Source organism: Micropterus dolomieu, linkage group LG17 (genome assembly GCF_021292245.1).
Source record: "Micropterus dolomieu isolate WLL.071019.BEF.003 ecotype Adirondacks linkage group LG17, ASM2129224v1, whole genome shotgun sequence".
NCBI classification, from domain to species: domain Eukaryota; kingdom Metazoa; phylum Chordata; class Actinopteri; order Centrarchiformes; family Centrarchidae; genus Micropterus; species Micropterus dolomieu.
In genome coordinates, this window is record NC_060166.1 from 20,643,856 (window position 1) to 20,666,994 (window position 23,139).

Sequence of the window (23,139 nt, forward strand, 5' to 3'; positions counted from 1 at the left end):
TCCAGGAATTGCACTATTTAAATATTATTCACCAAGTAATTGATTTGTTGGCAAAATATGGCAAAAGGGTTGCCATTGTACTTTGACATATCCCGTGGGATTATGCAAACATGCTAAGTATGTCTAGTGTATAGTGAGTCACAGAGTAAACACTGTGAATGCTAAATGTCTCTCTCCTTTCCTTCCTCCCAATTTTGTTGTTCGCTCTCTTCTGTCCTCTGACTTCCTCTCCCCTTTCCTCATCTCCGTCTCCTACTCAGGACATCCCATCTATTGAAGGAGAAAAATATCAAGTAATATTAGTTTAATCTACAAACAATTGAAGAGAAAATGACTTATTGACAAACACTTCTTCTCTCATTACAATAAGATTATTTCACTCTTGAGTCATGGCTACTCCCACTAATCTGTCAGGCTATAGTGATTTATCCCCCTTGACTACTGCAATATTGCCAATCTGCCACCTGACGCTAAGCTCCTTTTCCCTGCCACTACACCCACTGTGAGAGAAATAAAATATGCAAGCAAAGCTATTTGAACACTGAAAATACTGTACTGTAAAAAAAGGACATTTTGATAACTTTTTTCATCAAAGAATCTTCCAATGAACATGTTTGCTGCAAGCAATATTGCCACTGCCCCCAAAGTCATTAAAGTCCAGTGCAGGAAATGCATTGCAGAGATGGCAAAAACAAAGGTGAATGTGCTGAATTTTAGAAAAAGTGACAATAATGATGAAGATGAAGAGTGATGGATGGTTAAAATCAATCAACCTAAAACCAGCCAGTAGCATGTGTTTATGGCACCAAAGGTGAATTGAAAATGAAAAGTTTATTATCACATTGATGCATGCATCTTATTAAAAAAATATTTCCATATTTCCACTTCTGTTTGATGTGTAATATTGCCCACAATGGTCAAATTTTTCAGATCAGTAGTCAGTAGTCAGGTCAGGGTTATTGTTTTTACATTTTTGTTGACTCTTATTAGAAGATTATTTATAAAGACAAATGAACTAAGCTTGAGAGGTGGAGTTTGGGTGGCCTTACTAAAAGCTCTAAATGTGTCAAGCCCCTCCTGCCTACTATGTAGACATATTTATTAAAGTTACTAAAATGCACTGTTTGTACTTGAAGTTTAGTTCAATCAAAAAAAAAATTCTAATAAAAAAAAAGACTAAAAATCAATACATTCCCACAAGAAACATAGACGCCACATCAAAAACACTTATCTTCCTCACTCTGTGCTACGACTCCCTTTCATGACCCTACTCAGCTGATAAGTCATGTGAGTCAAGATGAACCAAATATTATGTTGATTTACTTCCAACCGGTCATTAAAAATTTGTATTCCTTTTTGTCAAAGTCAAGGTTTCTTTTGGCAGTTTTATAAAGAGTTCAGTGTGTAAACATCTGCTAATTAGCACTGTACTCTGAGGCACAAGCTGTGACATCGCAATGAATGGAGGCTTGTAATCTTGGTTCTCACCAAGCCAGAGGAACAAAGAGAAAAGAGGGAATGACATGAATAAAAAAGTCTTCAAAATGATCATCTGAGGGTTTTTTCATGTTCAGATGTTCAGACAGCCTGTTTCATCGAGGAGCAGCGCAAGAACCAAAGTAATCTATTGGTTGTCAGACCTAGAAATAAATCATGACTTAGTGCTATTGGCAGCATCTGTCTCCCGTTACTCAACACACATATACACACACACACACACACACACACACACACACACACACACAAGCACGCATGCATACTTAACAGAGAACATAACCATCACCTCTCACACATTTGAACTCCCTTTCATGACCCTACTCAGCATGCAACATGAGTAACTTCCCCGGTTGAAGGAAAGACACAGCATTAATTTTAAATCCTGTGTGTGTGTGTGTTTATTTTTGCATGATATGAGCATTTGTGTGTGTCTCTCTACTGGTTCGTGTAGTTGTATTATATAGCAATTGTGTGTCTCTAACCAGCCATGCTTGCACTTGAGTGTGATTTATATTTTATTATCTTATGGCCCCAAAGCTCCAGTCCAAAGTCATGTGTAAATGTTTCCCACACATCATATGCAAAAGGTTTATTTCAGGGTTAATGCTGCCGTTAGGATGAGCAGAATGAGAAATTAAAAGTTTTGATTTGAGTGTTTTAACAGATAGGCAGGATCCTCCCAGCAGCATTTATATCCCCGCTCTCTCCTACAGACAGGTTGCATTTAATGCCTTGTTATGACATAGCCTTTTAAAGATAAAGGTATGTGTTCCAATTTTATCTTTTGAGCTCCGTCTACAGTATTTTAAAAAAGAGGAGAATGTTTTACCAATGCAGTGCTACTGGGGGATAGCTGGGGACTTTATGGTTTCCATTGCAAGTACACTTTGATACAAGCTGTTTAAAAGCATGAATACAGACATTTGTATACTTTTTATATGGGAAACCGTAGTACAGAATGACGCTCAAAGCTCAAAATCCCATATTGTCAAGGACACATATTTCAGCAATACCAATGCCCAATATTTATGCAAGTGTTTATGATGTACTGTATTACACTTCTGTGTCTGCTTATGTGTTTGTTAGCATGCGTTACACTGCAGTATCTATATGCCTCTCAGTTTAAGTGGCAGTAGTTAGAGCAGTGCCTGTGAGCAGCCTTGGGACAAAAACACACTGAGCTTCAGTGTCTACCATTTGCAACCACTCTGATGTACAACTCCGTGCTGCAGGGCACCCATTTACCCACCAATGCAATATAGCATTTCACTGTTAGCAAAGTGAATGGTATCACACCACTCTGTGAATGGAGGGAGAGAAAAAACTCACAGGCTGAAGGAAGAATCCGACAAAATGGAAGGACGGAAAAGCACAAAATGGGATAAAATGAAGTGCACTAGAACTGAATTAACAGGAATAACAATGACAAAGAGAGAATAGAAATCCGCTCTAAAGCATCACTCCTTCCTCCTGCCCTCAGTCCTTTCACCCCCTCATTTATATTCCACATCTCTTGGTCTTGCTGATCAGTTTCCGCTGGATATCGATTACTGCTATAACTGCACAATACTCATCACTTGCCCCCCGGAATCACTCTGGCTCTCTCTGTTTCTAGCAGCTCTTACTGCCCAACACTTTCTCCAAGCAGCTCTTACTGCCCTGAGGAAATCTTTTTATCCAGGGCCTATAATCCCTGTACAATTTGTGTTAGACAGGAAGTGATCTCTGATCTCTTCCCCCTGAGTTATTCCTGGGGACATAAATCCAGTAATGGCTTTGTGCTGTATATCTTTTATTACCCAATAATCAGTATTATCATTATTAGGTGCTCAGGAGGAGCACATACAGACAATCTCGGTTTACTCATTTGTTTGTGCTCTCATGTTTAATGCTTTTTGCAGTGTGACTGTTTAGGGATTTATGGTGTGCTCTGTTAAGGCTGCGCAGAGTTCAGGAGTCCTGTGTGAGAGAAATACAGGGCTTTTTTTCCCCTTTTTTCACAACAGATAACTCACATAAGCAACTGGAGGCTGCACCACTGCAGGGATGTACTGTAGTTTGTGACTTACAAACAGGAGTTTCAAAAAAAAAAAAAAAAAAAGTGAAATGTTGTCCTTTCCAATTCTCAATACAGCTATTCTTGAAACTATGATTTAAATTTGGTCATTTGGGAGAAATCTGTAGTTATTTCAGTCAGTTTTCAAGTACAAATACTTTAGCCTTAAAAAGATGTACCTGCATTTCTTAGTTCATATGAAATACATACCCTGGCTCTATTTGTCATTTGCTATTTTTGACATTTTAGAAATGAAAAGAATAGTAAATAAAAAAACATAAATTGATCATTATAAAATAATAACAAGTCGCCCTTTCCCTATATAGCCCTGGTCACAAGTGGCACTGCAAATTTTATCCACAAATCCTTGCGAAATCGCTGTTGCAGGACTAGTTTGTAAACTACTGCAGCTGGCAGGCTAACCACTAGGGGTGTAGAAAAATGTCCCTACCAAAATCCAGTGAATACTGTATTGTTCCTAGCAATAATTTTGATCCAAAATTTTAACTATAACCACTGTTGTCTGTCAATGTCTAATGTATTTGGCACACAGCTCGCATTCTCCACTACAAGTCCAATGTGTTTTTTTAAGTTCTGAAAGATTCTGTCCTCCCCGCCTCACAGCTGTTTGGTCCACTGCCTCTCTCTTTCAGACCCTCAGCGACTTTATTTCTAAAAAGTGTCCACACCAATGTTGACATGAAATATTTGCCCTTGCTAACCACTAACATGCTAGCCACCACAGGGATGTATTTGTAATGTTGTCTCACAATGTCCTGTCTCACAACTGTTTGCATACCCTGCTTCTTTTGTCGAGCAGTTTATATTATTGGCAGTGGAAAGTTAAATAAAAATGGCTGATGCAACACAGCTAATAAGCTACGACCGCTTCCTTTGTTTAAGTCTTTTCTGTTTTCCATTTCCTTACAGGTCAGCACTTTCAAGACGGTTTGCTATTATCCAAGGGTAAGAATTTGCTTGTCAGGGGTTACAGAAGTGGAACACAACATGAAAGATTTGTTACATCACCCCTGCAAGTAAATCTGTTGATCACAGCAATTCCCTTGAAATAAACTGATTTTGCTGCCATTTTAAATGTTGGCAAGACTGGGCTACTGCGATATTAGATGTGCACAGAAAGAGTTCTTAATCACTACCATCATTCACTTCAAATATGCAGTTTTCCCATATAGGCCAATGTATATTGTCTAATATTCCTTTCCTCTCTACCTTTATTTCCTGTTCCCCTTTCTTAAAAGCAATCCTCCCTTTTGTTGATCTGATTTTCATTTCTCCCCCTGTCGTCCTGTGTTTACCATTTCCCAGCTGAGTGAGTTGACTTTCCCGCCCATCACAGGGAGCTTCATCCCCAGAGTGCTGCTTTTATCCGTCTGCCCCATCTATGTTCCCTCTCACTGCTTTTGTCTTTTCTTTTTTTATGTCTCTGTCTGTCTCAGAGTTCTGACAATATTTATTTCAGCCTGCATTGGTTCTCAACGTAATTTTGTTTCGATGTTTTAAACTGGATGATGAAACCTGTGTTCTCCCAGGTGTGTATTTGCATGGATGTGAGGTTGAACACCTGTCAGTGGCAAGTGGATGAAACCTGGTTGTGTGTGTGTGTGTGTGTGTCTGTGTGTGTGTGTGTGTGTGTGTGTGTGTGTGAGTGTGTGTGTGTGAGAGAGAGAGAGGGAGAACGAGACTGTCAAGTTAATGAAACGTCTGTGTGCGTGTGACAGTATCTGTCATCTTAGTGATCCAAAAAATCTTTCAATTCCTTTAAGAAAAGCTGTTGCCATCTCTGTACACAAGTGCACACACACACACACACACGCACACACAGCTCTTTGGTCTCCTTCAACACTTTCCACACTCAGGGCACAAGCACCTTTAAAAATTTCACTTGACACAGACAGAAAAGGACTAACAACTTTGCAAACTTCATCGTTCATGTGTTTATTATCTCTCTACATATAATGCAAGAAAAGGAAGCAACATTTTGTATGTGACAGGAAATGGCAGGAGGGAAGTGTTTTCAAGCTGATCCAAGTGAGTGTGAGATGGAGGAGGAGATACTGATGAAAGAGCATGAACGAGGCAGCATGAGAGGACAAAGACACTGGAAAGTGCTGCAATCGGGTTTTTCTGAGGTCTATTAACTGCAAACACAAGAGTGCAGAGCAGAGGAAACAAGTACAGGACGGCTACACTTGTACAATCTCTATAGTTTAAGGCAGTTTACATTCAGACCCACTACAGGAACAAGCTACTCAACCTTGCAGCTCACAAGTCTGTCCCTCTAATCTCTGAATTACCCTTGCCTCACTATCAGTTTGTGAATTGTGGTTTATTTTCCCCTTGGCTTCCACCAGTGATTGAAATGTCATGGAAATGTGGCAGGGTGGTTCAGCTGTCCCTGTTCACAAGGTCCTGTGGGACCACCACAGGGAACCTCATCCAAAAGAAAATTTAGTCTGCCTCCCTATGTGAAGAGGGCAGGGGAGTAGTGTGGGGGAGGTGGATGGGTACACAAAATGTCCTTGCACCTGGGTCCACTGCTGCCTAGCTATGTCTGGCACTAAGCCTTGCGGACTGCTGAAAAAGGATCAGTTTGTACTCTGAATGATGAACGAGATCAGCTAGACTAAGCACTCTAGACTCGGATCCAAGGTCAGGCACGTTGCTAACAATAGCAGAGCTGTATAAATTGCTCTCAGACCCACCATTGGACATTGTGAGGCTACATTTCTCTAGAAAACACTTGCCTGACTAGTGAGACATGTTTTACTTGCTACGTAAAGAAAACACAAAAGCTACTGTATCTTTTGTGTTACACTGGAGAGGGGATAAACAATCATCTATAATCAATCTAATCATCCATTTAGTCTTTAGGGCTGTCCCCGACTAAGGATTTACATCGTCGATTCAGAATCGTCCTGCCTATAGTCGGCTGATAGTCGAATCATGTGTGTTTTTTTGTGTGCTGCGATTGCGAACGGGCTGGGGGGCATTACACACGGTAGCGCCACTTTAATCTTGCTTAAGCTGCTGAGCTGCAGTCTCTTTTCATTCAACTTATACTGTAAATTTCCAGCTAAACTGAGGCGCTGTCTCTCTCTCTCGCCTGTACTTCACCGGTCTTTTGCAGAGTTTTACGTGCACTACTGCATGCACGTCACGGTTCCTCGTGGGTCTATTTCAAGTAGCCAGCTATTTAAGAACGATCAATAAAATTCGGCACATTCGCTACACTTACACATGCGCACTGATGCCCCAGGGTTAGGGGTACAATTTTGAATTTATTCACACACTTCAAAAACATTTATTGAAAGTTTTATTCTTTTTACATATTTATTTAAAGCATTAAACGTTGAAATGTATATAATAATAGGCTGTATATTAACTTACTGGGAGAAAACTGGTAGTTCTATGTAAAATCAGACGTTGAGCACCCCCATACAGCCAAAATGGCATGATCCTTGTTTCGCAGCAAAGCTTCAACTGTGAGATTGACAGTCGAATCAGGCTCCACCCATCAAAGCATCGACTCTTCAACTATTCGGGGCCCTGATAGTCTTGCTGCCTTATTTAGGTGAAAGACCAATAAACTAAGCTTAGACATCCTGCAGTCCCGTCCTCCAGCTCCACCCCCACCCAAGGATTGCAAAACGTTCCCCGGCTAGTAAGGACATTCAATTCAGTCTTCTTCTGTCCACATGTGCCCAGAATATAGCTGAAGGGAAGAGTCCTGGAGTCTACTCTGAATAGCTGGCTCATGTCAACATACAAAATGTTCATCCCAGATCCAAAGTCCTCAGCTTGTCTCTAAGCTACCACAAAGCAAGGTTATTACAGCCACTTTTCTTTTGATTTCATCCTTTCAGTGACCACTGAAAGCTCATGACCATAAGAGTGGATTGGATTGTATAGACTGATTGACCTCTTTAGCACAGCAATATAGTACAGCTCCCACATAAAAGCAGCAGATGCACCAATCCATCTCCTATCACACTGTCAATCTCACTCTCACCTTTACCTGTTTCACTTGGAGAAGCAACCCGATTCCTACCTAGAAGCCACAATCAACTTTTGTCATACAAAAATCCATGGCCTGAGAGCTAGAGATGCCTCACATCTTTTTAAAACACCTATTTGTTGGATGTCACAGCCATTTTTTACAGCATTTTACACATAAAATTGATTCTGGCTCCAATTCTCACAATATAAAATGTAAAACATTTGTGTATTAAAGAGTACGTGGGAAAGGGGCATTTAAGTGTTGGCTTTTTATGTTCAAACAAGCAGTCCATCTCAAGTCTTAAACCCAGTATTAATATTCTGTGTATGTGACAAGCTGTGGATGTCATTAGTAGGGTAACACTCATAACTAGTATCAGTAGCAACAGAAAAGAAGAGCCTGCAAACATCCATTAGCCACATTTGTTACTGAATTTGAGCTATAGGCCTAAATCTATTTAATATAATACATGACCCATGCCATAATAGCAATATTCTCATTACCATGTTAAAATAATATGTGATGTGTGTGTCTAAAACACAGTTAGTGGAAGAGAGATAATTGGAAATAACAGTCTACGCCACATCCATTTTTAAACACATTTCGAAATGTTGCTGGAGACATGAGCAGGTTTCTATTATGCAATCCATTAATGAAATGTAATTTACAACGTCTATGTTTGTGAGAGACATAGCTAAGACAGAATTTCTGTATTTTGTGTGGCATGAGAGTTCAAATGAATGCATTTTTTAAATAAATGATGGTGAAAAAGTTGTTTTAAATAAAATGATGTAGATGATTGTGATGAGATCCCACTGAGTCTCATAGTTGCAAGAAAAGGAAAAAAAAGTTGTTAGGAAGAAAGAGCTGTAATTCAATTAACAACCTTCATGTGCTCTTGTTTAATTACAAGAACTGATTATCCAGTTCTCTACAAAAAAAATGAATGAATTGCTGAACTCGCTATAGACACTTTTTCTGTGGGGAATACGCAAAATAATGATTAAGACTTAACCACAGACTTCTCCCACATACCCACCCCCAACATACTTCCTCCTAATGGCAACCCTTGGCATTGCTGCTTTCGTGTTAAATAAAACCCTTTTCAGCAACAGATGCATTTCTAGGTCACTTAAATAGAGCTATCAAAATAACTCACACACAGACATATACACATTGTATCACACATATACACAGTGGCACAGTATGCTTGTCACAAATATATGCAGTAGGTAACGGTGGAATTCAGTGCATATTAAGTCCTCTGACTCAGCCTGCCTGTCCACACAGTGGTCCAGGGAGCTCACAACAGATGTAGTCATTTAAATAGCTTTTTACCTTTTGCAGCATCATGCTTGAACCTTCCTTAAAATACAGTGTATTTTCAACATAATAACACCTGTCTTTTCAGCCCATTCTCACTCCCCCGGTTTGTCACATATGGATTCATGGTCAAGACCCATCGGCATCAGTTTGGAGATCCCTATAGCGTCATAGTTCAACGCAGTGGAAGCCCTGTAGCATCAGTTTTTGACTCTAAAGGTAGTTTTATGATATTTAACAGAAAAGACTGAGTAAGAAGGTGGTCGAGGTAGATTGAGGGCCAGAATCTGGATTTTGAACCAGGAGATCGGTGTTTGTGTCCCGTGTGAAACAAAACAAATATTGTTATTTAAGTTAGGCAAGTTATTTAAATTGTGTAAGCAAAGTTAGTTAACTTACATGTAAACTGACGTACGTCAGGTTATTTTAACCCAAACCATGATGTTTTTCTAACCTTAACCAAGTACTTTTGTTGCCTAGACCTAATCAAGTACGTTTTATGCCAAAACCTAACCAAACTGCAACAATTCACAACTTTAATAACATGCTGTTTCAAAATGCAATGTTTCAAAACGCTAGCGTTTTATTTTAAAAGTCTAACCAGCCATTGCATAAGTGTTCCTAACTTGACCGCGGAACCCTAGACGTCCAAAAATTACACTAATGTAGTGTTAATTTTGTCAGCCTTTTTAAAATTTAGTCTTAGTCCTGTGTCAAATGTCCTTGTTATTTTTTGTCATATTTAGTCCACTGTATGCTATTTCTTTTAATCAAGTTTTCTTCTAATTAAAAGTCTGTGTTTTTTGTCATTTTAGTCATTAACCATCATTTTATCATACGATCTTTTATATTTATACCATCTTTTCTAACTAATTAGTATAGTTTTGTTCTCATTTTTATTGCAAAGGAGACATTAACTGATCTAAATTCCTGGGTGCTTAACGTTAATATGCCACTTCAAGTTCGTAGTGTTTTACCAGAACAACATTGCTCGCACTCTGATATTATCAGGCACTCTGTTTTTTTGGTCCGCCTCACTGTATTTGAAATGGGACCAAATATCTAAGCACCTCTTTCTCCCTAGCATGTTGTGTTCATCATCAGAGTTCGCATCCTCCATAGTAACGCTTTCCTCCCGCACCAGGCGTCGCCATGGTCGGCCAACATTCAACTTACAGGAAGAAAAAAATACTGCTGAATGAACACTGTTCAAGTGAAAATTTAGAGGGAGAAAATATGGCCTGTAATATTTTGTCTCCTCATTATACTGACAAAAAGAAAGAGATTTTATTAACGTTTGTATTTTATGAATTACATTTTAGTGTCGTCATTTTCCGTCGACATTATTGCACGTTAATATAGTCACCATCAGTGTTTATGGACCGTCATTGTCTCATTTTCGTCAGGGGAAAAAAAGGTCGTTGACGAATATATTTCGTTTAGTTTTGTCTGACGAAAGTAACACTACACTAAAGGGGTAACCAGGGCGTTAAAAAGTGACACCAGAGGGCCTTGACCAAGTGTCAATGTGTGACGAGTCGGGAGTGAGAATGTGTTGGTCTTTTCTTGTCCGTAGCTTGGTCTCTAATTTCGCTGTCACCGCTGTTCTTGTGACCATGGCACTGGAATACCATTTATTCATTAGAAATAAGAATAGCTTAAAGGTTAGTTGTGTAAGATTTAGTGGCATCTAGTGGTGAGGTTGTGAATTGCAACCATCTGTCCAGTCTACCACTGCCCCTTCCCTTTCAAAGAGCGTAGGACAGCTACGGTGGCTGACACAGCACAAAAGGTGTTGTCTTCTGAGACAGCAGAGAGTAGGCAGTCAAGGAATGAGGTTTCTTTAGGTAGATATATTAAGAAACTATATTTACTTAATTATTCAATAAAACCATTTATTATTTTGACTTGGCCACTGACAGAAAACATGGAAAATGTAAGCCAAGAGTGTTTAACAACGTCATTGTTTCTGTACCACAGTCCATTATAAACCACATAATAGATAAAGTTTATACAAACATTGACAAGGGAAACATCGCCAGAACTGCCCGACAGCAATAATACCTTGCCCGTGATCAGTTTATCGTGCTTTGATAGTGGCAAAAAATATAAATAAATAAACTTTAATAGTGATGCTGAAATAGAGCGCAGTCATGACAGCAAGTGTTTTTTTTAGTGGTTTTGCCTACAAAATAAAAGCTTGGGAAGTTTGTTTACTGTAATACTTTAGTTGGAGTTGAATTGAGAGCTTTTACTTTGAAAACTTCTGAAAGACATTAAAAGAGTCCGTAGCCTGCTTGACACACCTCTGAAAGAGCCATCAGAAAATGTGATTCCCCTAAATGTCCTCTGCCTGGAGACAATAAAACAGCATCCGTAGGTTGACGGATGTGGTTCAAACACTGAAACACACTCAGCACATCCCGTAATGTGAGCATCAGAAATGCTATCTACACTGTCTGAATTTGACCAGGAGTAAAACAAGAAGAACGTAGTGACAGAACACGCTCTGTAGCACTTTTTGTCTGTTTTCAGCTACTGTAAAAACATGACTACACAACGTGGCGACGTCCATGAAAGGAGGGACCCGCGGTTATGTAGATATAAATGGCTCATGCTAAGGTCATAAAAACATTATGCATGGTCTTTATATACCACTGAAAACATTTTTATGGATATTATATTACATTTCTGTCAATAGATCCTCCGAAATATCTACTGGACCTTTAACAGATTTGGATGACATGGGTACAGGTCCTTCACCATTAACGCCAGTGGAGAGTCAAAGTTTAACAATGAACTTGCTACAGACACAAGCAACTCCCCTCTTCAGTCAGTCTGCCTTACTTTCCTTGAGGTCATACACTGGGGAGATTTGTATTGGATTTAGACTCCACTTGTGAAATAACAATGACAGGAATAAACAAATCAAACTAAACAAAAGTCCTATCCTTTGTGCAGTCTAAACAATCATCACAAACAATCATTGGTGTTTGGATCTTGTGTTTGATCAAATCTTCATTGAAGATCCTGTCTCTAATATATTGTGAAAAGTGCATCTTTCTGGCCACTTGGATGTTACCTACCACTTTCATGTTTGTTTGGCCACGTAAGTACATGTAAAATACAGGCTTAGCAAAATAAAACTGTTGTCATAGAGCAAAAGAGTGTGTCTCTTATTTCTCTGCACTACTGTGGAAATGGTAAAGTTGACAGAATTAATACCAACTGTTATTTCTTTACAGTCTTAAAGTATTATATGCTTTCCATGTTTTTCCATCCTACACAGGCTATTTGATGAAGCTGCTGCTTGGCTATATATATATATATATCCAGCATTGTATAGTACAGTACATCAAAAGGCAGGCTTGAAGATTTAAAGAGTTCAATTTTAAGAAATAACATTATATATTGCATACAGTATATGTATACTCTCAATTGATGGATTCAAACAGAGACATCCAATATATCCTAGAACTTTGCTTGAATGAATGATAATAAAACCAGTTGTGTTTTGTCCTTTAACAACTCTCTCTATAAAAGTTTGACTTGAAAGCCAAAAAAGGTCCCCTTAGTCACAGGATCTGATGACTACTTTCTGATATCTTCTAGGTAGGTTGTCAGACAGGTTGACAATGCCCTTACTGCTGAAGTGGAAATCTTTGTATTTTTCAGTCAGCAATTTGGAAACCATGATCCCCTTTTCACCTTTATTTAATTCCCAGAAACAGTCCATGACAATCCATCCAAAACATCTAATTTTAACCCCGGACTCACACAGGCAGCATGTGCCGGCGGCTCCACAGTTTTGACCCGTCCTCTACCCGGCGTCAGCTCACACTGGAAGTGTTTGACAAGCGTTTCAGCAGCAGAGCGTTTAGCCTACCCCACGTTGTTGACTTGTTGTTTATTTGTCATTTTGTGTGGTTCTGCTACTGATTACAGCTCTCTGTGAACCGTTTTCCCCCAGTTCCCTACAGGGCTGAATTTCCCACATGGAGCATTTCAGAATAAAAGTGTTTTGCCTGCCTGATTTTGCTGAATTGTTTAGATTTTAGGGCTGTCCCCGACTAAGGATTTACATAGTCAAATCAGAATCATCAAGTCCTGCCTATAGTCGACTGATAGTCGAATCATGTGTGTTTTTTTAGCGATTGCGAGCCAGTGGCGGGGGGGTTTACACAAGGTGGCTCTGCTCTCATTCAACTTATACTGTAAATTTCCAGCTAAACTGAGGCTTTTGAAGAGCCTTTTCTCTCTCTCTCTCGCCTGCCATTCACTGTTGTTCTACAGAGTTTTGCGTGGATTCCGTGCTGCCGACAACTGCATGCACACCGTGGTTCCTCGCAGGTCTATTTCAAGTAGCCGGCTATTTAAAAACGAATATTCTTTGTGTGGGTCATCGACGGTGATAAATTATCCAAAAGCATTAAACATTGAAATGTGTATTGTAATAGGCTGTATATTAACTTGTTGGGAGAAAACTGATAGTTTTATGTAAAATCAGAAGTTGAGCATCCCCATATAGCCAAAATGGCTTGATCCTTGTTTCGCTGCGAAGCTTCGACTGTGAGATTGACAGTCGAATCAGGCTCCGTCCATCCAAGCATCGACTCTTTGACTATTAGGGGTCAGCCCTATTAGATTTAGTTGATTTGGTAAGTTGTCCTTGATTTTTGTGCTTCTAGTGTGGTTAAGAAGGCTACATAGTTAAATTGTTTCTTTTTTGGTCTGTTTTAACAGTGTTTATTGTTGATATACGATAGAGAGTCTGTACAAGGTATTTTATTTTGAAAATCGACCGGATTCTCTTTGCCGTTTCTGTTTCTGCCTTCCTGCCCGGCTCATCTGCTCTGTGCTGCTTGACGCGTGTTCCGTGAGAAATAGACTGGCTGCCTATTCTCTGCACAAGAGAGCGGAGAGCCGCTTCTGGGACGCGCTGCGGCGCTTCTGGTGTGAGCACAAGCATTGACTACAATGGCAGCGATTAGGTACGGCAGCCGTGGCGCACCTGTGTGAGTCCGGTGTAACTCATCTTCCCTTCAAAGGTACAATGTGTAATTCCTGGTCACGTGCTCCATACTAATTGGGGTAACTATTGTGCAAGAATTGCATGATTCACTAATTGCAGCAATGACACTTTAAACCTTGCAATATCCTCAAAAATGTGTAGCAAACTTTCCAAATTTCCAATCTTGCCTCATCTAATAACATTAATGCCAATTAGTTACAATGAAGTAAACCAATTAAATTTTTTAGTCGGCTTGCTACTGGGTCTATACAATCTCATCAGTTATTTAAAAAAAGCCATCTACCAACTAACAGCAGGTCAAGAATACACAGAATTCCTTGATGTGTGGAGTCAGCCCTTTAGTTCACGTTAGCTTGCTTAGCTATATTTCAACAAGACCATAGTAGCAAGAAAAAAGCCACATCAAAACCATATATCAACGCCATTTGCAATGTTTTTCAGTACGGTTTATGTTGTCATTAATTGCTCTAAAGATTTCTCTAAATAGCCAACGTTAAAAACGTATGTTACTTTTTTTTTTTTAATAGTGCCATCTTTTTTGCCATATTTGTCTTTCTGTAACACTAATCAGGGACTGCAAGTTATCTTCAACTTAATCTCACATGGTCAGACTTATCTCCACAGCACTCAACTTGACAAGCCCTGGGGGCAGCTCTACTTCTTCGTCCTCTCATGTTGGACTGAGGGCAGACTGGATGCTCCAGTGACTGACTATCCTCTCTCGAGGCACAAGTGGTATTACAAGCTAGGACAGGCCAGGGCTAGCTAGCTAGCTTAGCATGCTAATTTCAGTAGATACATACAAAGACGTCTTTAACATGATGCCAGAAGGGTTTGTTTTAAACTGTTTAAAATCTTTCACATTGTGCATTTAAAGTCAACTGTAACCAGCACTTGCCACATACACAGCCTACCGCACATACACACACACTCTAAAAGTATTTCTGACCTGTGAAAGCTCTGCTGATGTCACTCACCTGCATCAGAAAAGCCATTCTAGCCCCCAAACTCAGCAGGGATATACACATTAAAATGTGGGTATACCGAACTGATTTCATAGCCACAAATAAATCACTGTGAATGTCTGATCTCTCTCCACCCACTGTCACCCTCCTTCTGTCTGTCTTTCCCTCTCCTCCTCCCTTCCTTAACATCTTTTTCTGTCCCTTGATGTCTGCGGGCAGCTCCGAAACACATGTATCTCTGGCAAAGCTATTAATGAACCACACACACACACACACACCTTTCTTTTCCCCTGTCTCTTTTTCCTACACACATACAGACCTATGCAGTTAAACAACTCACTATTTGTCTGTTACACACACACAAACACATGTGCAGGCAAATAAGCAAACACACACAGATGATGCAACGGGTTCATCTATCAAAGGGGACCAGACCATGCCAGTCCAGTTAGCATTGGAGCAAAGTCAGAACGTGACACCACTTATATAAGCTGAGAGCTCTATCTCCCTCTCTGCTCGTCTAAGCTCCCACTACATAAGGTCACACTGGAACTTATGGGCCGCTCCCTCAGCAGAAGGAAGCTGAAAATATATTCTCCTTTATATATATATATATACATACATACATACATACATACATACACACACACACACACACACACACACATTCCTTAAGAGAAAACTGGCCATTCAGCATGTTGTACCCTTTATCAAGTTTGATACAGAAATATCTTCTGTATAAAAACTGGCAAAAAATAAACATTTCAATGTTTTTATCACAAACGCAAAACAAGAAGAGGGACAGGTTAAACGATAGCGATTTTTGTCCATTAAATATGAAGCTACAGCCAGCAGCTGGTTACTTAGCCTAGCATAAAAACTGTAAACAGCTTGCCAGTCTCTGTCCCAAGCAGTGGTGGCTGGCAATATTATTATCATCATTAGTATTATTTTAAAAGTAATTATACATTTTGTCCTGCTTCTGAATATCATAGTCCATTCAGCCGCAGGGTAAAGTCATGTTCCGTGGAGTACCGACCCTTTTGGGTGATTACAGTCTGGTTGAAAATTGCCCAGATCGCTCTGATAGACTTTCATGTTAAGTCAGGGGTGATTCTAGAACCAGCACTAGGTTGCACCACAAAGTTTAAACGTAGCCTAGTTTAAAGGTAATTTCTTAATTTCATAAGTTATAAGCTAAATCTTACACCTAGCTCTTAGTAGGTGCAAAGTCCTCTGTAAAAAATAAGCTTTGACGACTATGTTAAGTTTCCATCAACCTGAGCAGCTTCATCCTCAAGCGGTCTAGCTTTTGGAGAGACTTAGAGACAGCAAATATTTTATTGCTCAGCAAGTACTCTGGGAGGTTTCTGGTATAATGGCTTATGACCCCATACCTAAACCCTAGCAATTCAGCCCACACTGTGTGGTGGAGCGGTGAATCGGTGTGCTGAAGAACTGATGTTCACAAAAAAGCTATTATATTTCAGTAATAAGTAATTAGTCCTTCTAGGCAATTCATGCCATTCGGCCGCTATCTTGGCAAGGCCTCTGGGCAGCTATTTTGGACTAACAAGACCAGGCTCCCATCTAAATGAATGGGGAGAGAGACAGAACTGCACTTTCACTGGTCACCGGAACATAAAAACTACATGAATAGAATCGCATGTAAAATCTGATAAAAATCGCTGAAAATGTTTGACAACTTTGCCCCAAAATAAGGTTTAAAAAGCGTTTTTCCCGACCGGTTATATTTCTACTACGCATGCGTCACCTCTTCCGCGCAGTAGAAGTAAAACAGACCCTTACGTCAGTGGAAGCACACGATTGGCTGAAATCTGTTTCCCACTTTTTCTGTTAAATGCAGACGATTGGCTTTCTAGTGGAAGAGGCGGGATAACCACCATCTTTGCCGTTACAGGCTTTACCCATAGACTTGTATTGAGGATGCGAGTGGCTTGTCTCCTTTATTCATATCAGAATCTATGGCCCCGACCAACGTTCTCTAACTGTGCTGTGTATTGATAAATCCAAGGCGCTGTCCAGGGTGCTGAAGTAGTAGATGGGTTTGTTTTTGCGACTTTTTCTTTGAGTCCTTATGTCAGTTTTGTCTTAGATCTAGAATATTCTCTAAACTATATAAACTCTGCAAGGTTTAACGAAATCCAACAGTATTTGTAACATTGATGCTGAGATTTGTTTGCTATTTGCTATGGCTCATGTGAAAATGTGATGTTGTATCCTTGTGCTTTTAGATCTTCTTGTAGTTTAAATATTTGTATATGTATTTTTATGTCATAATTTTTCTCTTTTATCCTTTCAAGTTCTTTTTTTTTCTTCTTAAATTGTGTTTCCTGTGCATGCTTCTCAATTTCGGCTGTAAAGACTTGACATCTTAGTGTGTTCACATCCTCCTCTGTGCTATGAGAAGGAGGCTTTCTGTTGCCTTTAGCACGTTTGGCCGATGGCGGATAGCTGCTGGAACAATCCTGAGATGGCTGTGTGTGGGCTGACTGTTGTCGACATCCAGTCCTAAAAGTTGGCTCTGGTGTTCAGCTGTATGAGAGATGAGGGAGCTGCTGGTGGGAGAGATGCTATTGAAACCAATTCTGGAGCATCTTCTGCTATTCCAAGCTCAACCCCACCTGAAATGCCAAAAATTTAGGGGGAGTCCTCTCCCACAATCGGATCAGACACAGATCAGGGTTTGGTTCCTGTGTGACTCTGACAGTTAGTGGTGACTTAATATTTTAACCCAAACCATGATTTTTTCCTAAACCTAACCAAGGCTTTTTAACATGTGATTAACATTATGAAACATCACAGTTTGGTTAGGTTTTGGCACCAGAACTACTTGGTTAGGTTGTTATTAAATACATCTTTGCTTGATTTGTGGTATAGCAGCCAATACTGGAGGACAATGCACCAGCCACACTGATCCAAAGGTAACACAATCTGCCTACCAGCACCCCAAATTTCATCAATAAACAGGGCATATCTTATTTGTTTAATCACTTTGAGGTTGCCAGGAATCTATACTGCACTGATTCAATACTCCTGGCCATGAAATAATCCTACACATAGCCCCACTGAAAAAATATTGTCGTTTAACAACATTAGTTTAGTTTTAAAGAAAAAGCCATAGCTATAACTAGTGTAACAAATGTCATCAAAAGTTTAAAATGCTGCAAATAAAATAAAACACATGTCAATTTTACTTTTGAAGGATACTATACACAGTAGATACACTGTCATAAAAATCCAAGATACCGGTATTTGCAAAGCTAACTGACTAGTGAATGCACCAAAGTTTGGTCATATCTTCCTCTACAACTTAACCTAATGGCTTTTTTAAGATCCAGGTAGTTTAAATTACCCTCTGTGACATTACCACAGGGAGATAATCAGTTTGAACAGCGTGGAAAGCCACGAGCCATAGCGTTGCCTGCTGTTAATCATGCTGCCTTGTGGACTGGTAAGGCAGTTTGGTTGCTAATGAAAACTGTATAGAGATCAAACCCTTATCCAATAACTCTGGCTGTCAACTGAGAAGCTCAATTATGCCACCTGCATTAAATTACAATCCTTGTGTCAGGTCCCAGTTAATTGTGTGGTCTACATTTTGACTGTTGTGATTAATTAGACGGAAGGGTGGGTGGAGGCACGAAAGGTAGGGGTGAAAGATCATTGCAATGTAACAATTACAGCAGCTGTGTGATTTATTTATCAAATGGAATAAACTGGAGAACTTACTGTATTTGCATGTTTTGTCAGGAACAGTATTAATGCTACATACTGTATATGGTTGCTACACTAGTGTGTATTTGTCTCAGCTTTGGTTATTTTGTTATAAAACATTATTTATTTTGTTATAACATACTAATGGAGTGTGTGGAGAGAGAGATGACAGCTTAAAAGCCCACTTTAACACACCCATGTTTTGTGCATGTCTGACTTCATCATTTATAAAAACACTTAAATTTACGCAGCAGGATACCACTGGACATTGAAAATGTGGCTATGTAGGCTATGTTTGTGTGCATAAGTGTGTGTGTGTGCACATATACGCTTGTGTGTGTGTAAGTAATAGGCTCCCCACTAAGTGTTGATAAGCCTGAGAGTATCACGTCTACTGCCAGTGGGGTAGCAGGCAAACAAGGGTTTGGACCCAATAGCAAGCACCCAAGGCAAAAGCAGGTACAGCTCAATGGTTTATTAAGAAAAACACAACAGGGCAAAAGCTTACAGAGGAATTAGGCAGGCAAGGGTCCTACCAGGTAAGCAGTCCAAAACGGGCAAAAAAATCCATAGTCCAAAATCCAAAGTCCAGAAAACAGTCAAGGTCCAACGGTAACACAGATCATTCAATAGTAGTGGGAAACAAACAATCCAGCGCTAGGAATGAGGCTGGAACGTAAGGTAAAGAGACAAAGACGAGCTGACAAAGAGTAAGGGGAACAGGCGAACTAATCACACCAGTAAGGAGATAACGAGGGACAGGTGAATCTAATTAGGGCGGGGCAAACTACCACTTTTATTAAAAAAACACAGTATCAAAGTCCAGCAAGTAATGAAACTGACAGACGACCACTGCAGAGCTGACGGTGTTTCAATTAACAAACAAATCTTTTGTATTACAAACCTGTGTACATCTCTGCTCTTGTCTTTGCTGTTGCAAACCGCAATTTCCCCACTGTGGGAAAAATAAAGGTTTTTCTTATCTTATCTCTTACATGACTTGGCTGCTGACACAAAAAAGGCCATTGGTAGCTTAGGGACTCACCAGATTCGTCCATGTATCATTTCAGAAAGTAGACTCAGTGCTTGCTAGCCTGTAGATACTATTCCTGTCTGGCTGCAGAGTTTATTAGTTTGATAGAGTTAGACAACTTCTAGTGCCTGTTAGTGGTACTAATTTTTTTACTTATTGATCAAAATACTTGAATACATTTCCCCAGGCTGTGATGGGGTCTGTGTCTCATGTTTTTGTGTTCTTCCCTACTGTGCAGTAGTTTTAAAACATTTTATTGTCATTTACAAGCAATTTTACATTTACTTAAGTAAAAAATCCTTTAACAGTAAAAGTACTTTTACTTGACTACAAAAGACTTCTGTTTGCTTTTATAAATGGAGATAAATTGTTAGTTGTTGAATATTTTGTTAACTTGTATGCTGTCTGCTCTGAGCACTTAATCTGCAGCTAGGATAACTATTAGCATTTACACACCATCTCTGTCATATTAATGTGTCTGAGGAAGAACTTTATACAAATTGATGTGTTTTGCTGCTCATCTGAGGAGACTATGTCAGGCTCTCCGTGGGGTGTAGTGTGTGTTTTAACTTAACACTGAACAGTGACAGTGTCTGCCAAACCACATATTTCTCTGGTGCGGAACATCTCTTCATTCTCAAAACAACATGCAGACAAGCAGCTTCAGGCTCATTTATAATGACTTCAAGTCTAGGCAGGCTTGCTAGCTCGCTCTTTCTCTACCTACTTATGTCTGTGATAGAAATGAGAAGCCTCTGCAAGGGCTTCTACAGCACAGCTGCTAACACAGCCAGGGCTGGTAAAAATGACCCGTTTCCCTGCAGATATAAAGACATATTCATAACAGTCTCATTCCAACAAAACTGTTGTTCCAGAGCCTTTCACAGCCTCTATAATGCGACCAGAGAGGCTTTCAAGAGAGAAAGGACGGGACAGGATAGAGGGGATGAGAGAAGTCATCCCCTCGCTGCTGCAGGAAAAAAGAAACCTATGGGAGAGGAAGAAGTGAGGAAGATGTGGAAGGGAAAGGTAGAGAGAAGGGGGGAGAAAGTAAACAGAGAAAGAGAGAGAGCAAGAAAGACAGTGTGAGGAGAGAGCGAGGGACAGTGAGTGAGAAACAGAGTTGCAGCAGGACATGCTGACAGTTGCAGCCTGTCATCACACACCAGGGGATTTTGGGGGTGTGTGTGTGTGTGTGTGTGTGTGTGTGTCCACGCGCGCCCATGTGTGGTGTGATATTTGAATATGCACTGCCAGCCGTCACATTGAGTAAAGACACATGTAACATCTCTCTCTCTCTCTCTCTCTCTCTCTCTCTCTCTCTCTCTCTCTCTCTCTCTCTCTCTCTCTCTCTCTAAGACAGACTGCTCAGAGGAGCAGGAAATGTCATTGCTGCCTAGCAACCATGTGGGAACCTGTGGGGCTATGGCAATGTGACATGTTTTTCTATTTTTCTTTGCCAAATTTTACACTTCCCCTTGATTCAAATGCATGGCCAAACCAATACAATGGGGTAGACACAAGCCTGTGACTGGCTGTCTGACGAATTAATGCACGTGTGTGGGTGGAGGGCTTGTTTTAATATCCCAGAGGGGACTTTAACGTGAATGCACACTAACTGATGGGTCCCCATGGTGGGATGTCACCGGCTCTTTGAGGGCCAATACTTGGTTTTGGGTTAGGGGTAGGGTTGAGGTAAGTCATGTAATTAAGATGGTAAGGGGCTAGGGAATGCATTATGTCAATGAGATGTCCCCACAGGAATAGAGGAACAAACATGTGTGTCTGTGTCTGTGTGTGTTTGTGTGCATGAGCATGTTTAACTATATTCCTTGGCGTCCAAATCCAGGTTTTCACTATACTTGTGGGGTCCACCAACTTTGTGGAGACCAAAATCCCGGTGGGCTGGCCACTCTGTGGGCCACTTGAGCAGTCTGTTAAGGAAGAAGTACACAGGGATAAGATAAGGAAGTTTTGGGTTTGGCTAGCTGGCCATTTAGCTATATCAGATGCTTTTTGTAGACACATGTGCTTATTAATGCCACTTTTTGTCAACCAACCAATCACAGCCTCAATGGGGCAGGACATTTAAAAAAGTTTAAGGTGCTACAGCAAACTTTCAAATGTTGAACTCAATTTTATGCATATATGATTACGATTATTGACAAGTTAGTCCTTAGCAATAACAAATTAGGTAATGAATTAAAACAACCCACAACTGGAATCAATATTATTCTACTGGTAAGTTGTTTGGTATACTAATACGTGAAATTATAAGGAATATAGAAACATTATATAATTAATATATAACATTATACTAACAGTATAGTATTAAATTATTATATATTTAATATATATATATTAATATATATTTAATATATTTATAATATTGCACTTTATAATTACTGTTATAATATTATACTAATACACTCATTTATACTAGTTACTCATCCAGGTTGTGGATAGTGCATCTGCAGTGGACAGATCTAGTAGACAGAGCCAGGATGCTATTGTGCTAATGTGTGATCCTTCTAGCTGCCTCCACGTTCCCCTTGTTGTACTTTGCATATGTTTTACTAAAGTTTGTTATAAATATTGTTCAGTCATCTGGTTTACATTAAGTGTAGAGTTGTGTGGGTAGTGCTGGTATATTGTGTATCCGTCCCTGGTCCAAAAAACAGTCCCAAATGCCACAAGCTGCAATGCACCAATCATTGTAGAGTTTTCTGTAATGAGTGTTTTCTCTCATCACTGTGATATGTGATCAGTTTTTTAAAAGCTGTTTTCAATGCGTAAAAATCTTAAATACGCATGGCCAGATACAAGATTTTCATATCATAATTGCAAACAAGGAGAATATTTTCCATGTGCTACTTGGGAAAAAGGTTACCATAGACCCCTGCCTACAGTCATGCCAAGACAAATGGTAGTGATAGCTAATGCATGGTACAACTTTGTAACAGATGTGTGTGTGTGTGCGTGCACGTGAGAGAGGGAGAGAGAGAAAGTGTTTGTTTCTGTTACTAATAATGTATTCTGCCTTTATACCACATTGCACCAGTATCTGCCAGGATTGTGCTACTACCACTCACCAAATTTGCAAAAACTTGTCACATATATGTGTGCCAATTTTAAGCTTTTGTTTGCACATGCACCCGGTTTCATGAAAATAGGGCCCCTTGTGTAATGCATAGACACAATTTATATAAATACCACATAACACTTGCCTAGAATGCGTTGTGCATTTGCATAAATTCATAACCAAATATTTTCTGAAACTCAATTTGGCAACTGAGCCTTACAATAAAAACAAGTGGCAATTTCAAGTCTTTGGCTAGGAAGGACACCAGAGATTTACCTCTGCCTGTCTCCAGTTGTTTATTCAGTACCAAACATAGACTAAAATAAACATAAATTATGCTGCACCAGTGGGTAAGTTCCTGCTCCCTACTAAGAGTTTAATCCACAGTGTTTAAA

General features: G+C 39.8%; 1 protein-coding gene across 5 annotated transcripts in view; it reads right to left on the minus strand.

The window, feature by feature from the left end:
- zgc:172282 (leucine-rich repeat and fibronectin type III domain-containing protein 1-like protein) overlaps positions 1 to 19,323 on the minus strand; it is a 136,508-nt gene extending 117,185 nt beyond the window's left edge. For 3 of the 5 annotated variants that reach the window (XM_046074902.1, XM_046074895.1, XM_046074900.1), the window contains exon 1: positions 19,138 to 19,323. The gene's annotated coding sequence lies outside the window, so the exon portion shown is untranslated. The remainder of the gene's footprint in view (positions 1 to 19,137) is intronic. The other 2 variants (XM_046074896.1, XM_046074901.1) reach the window with 1 other exon arrangement.
- Between the last annotated feature and the right edge of the window lie 3,816 nt (positions 19,324 to 23,139).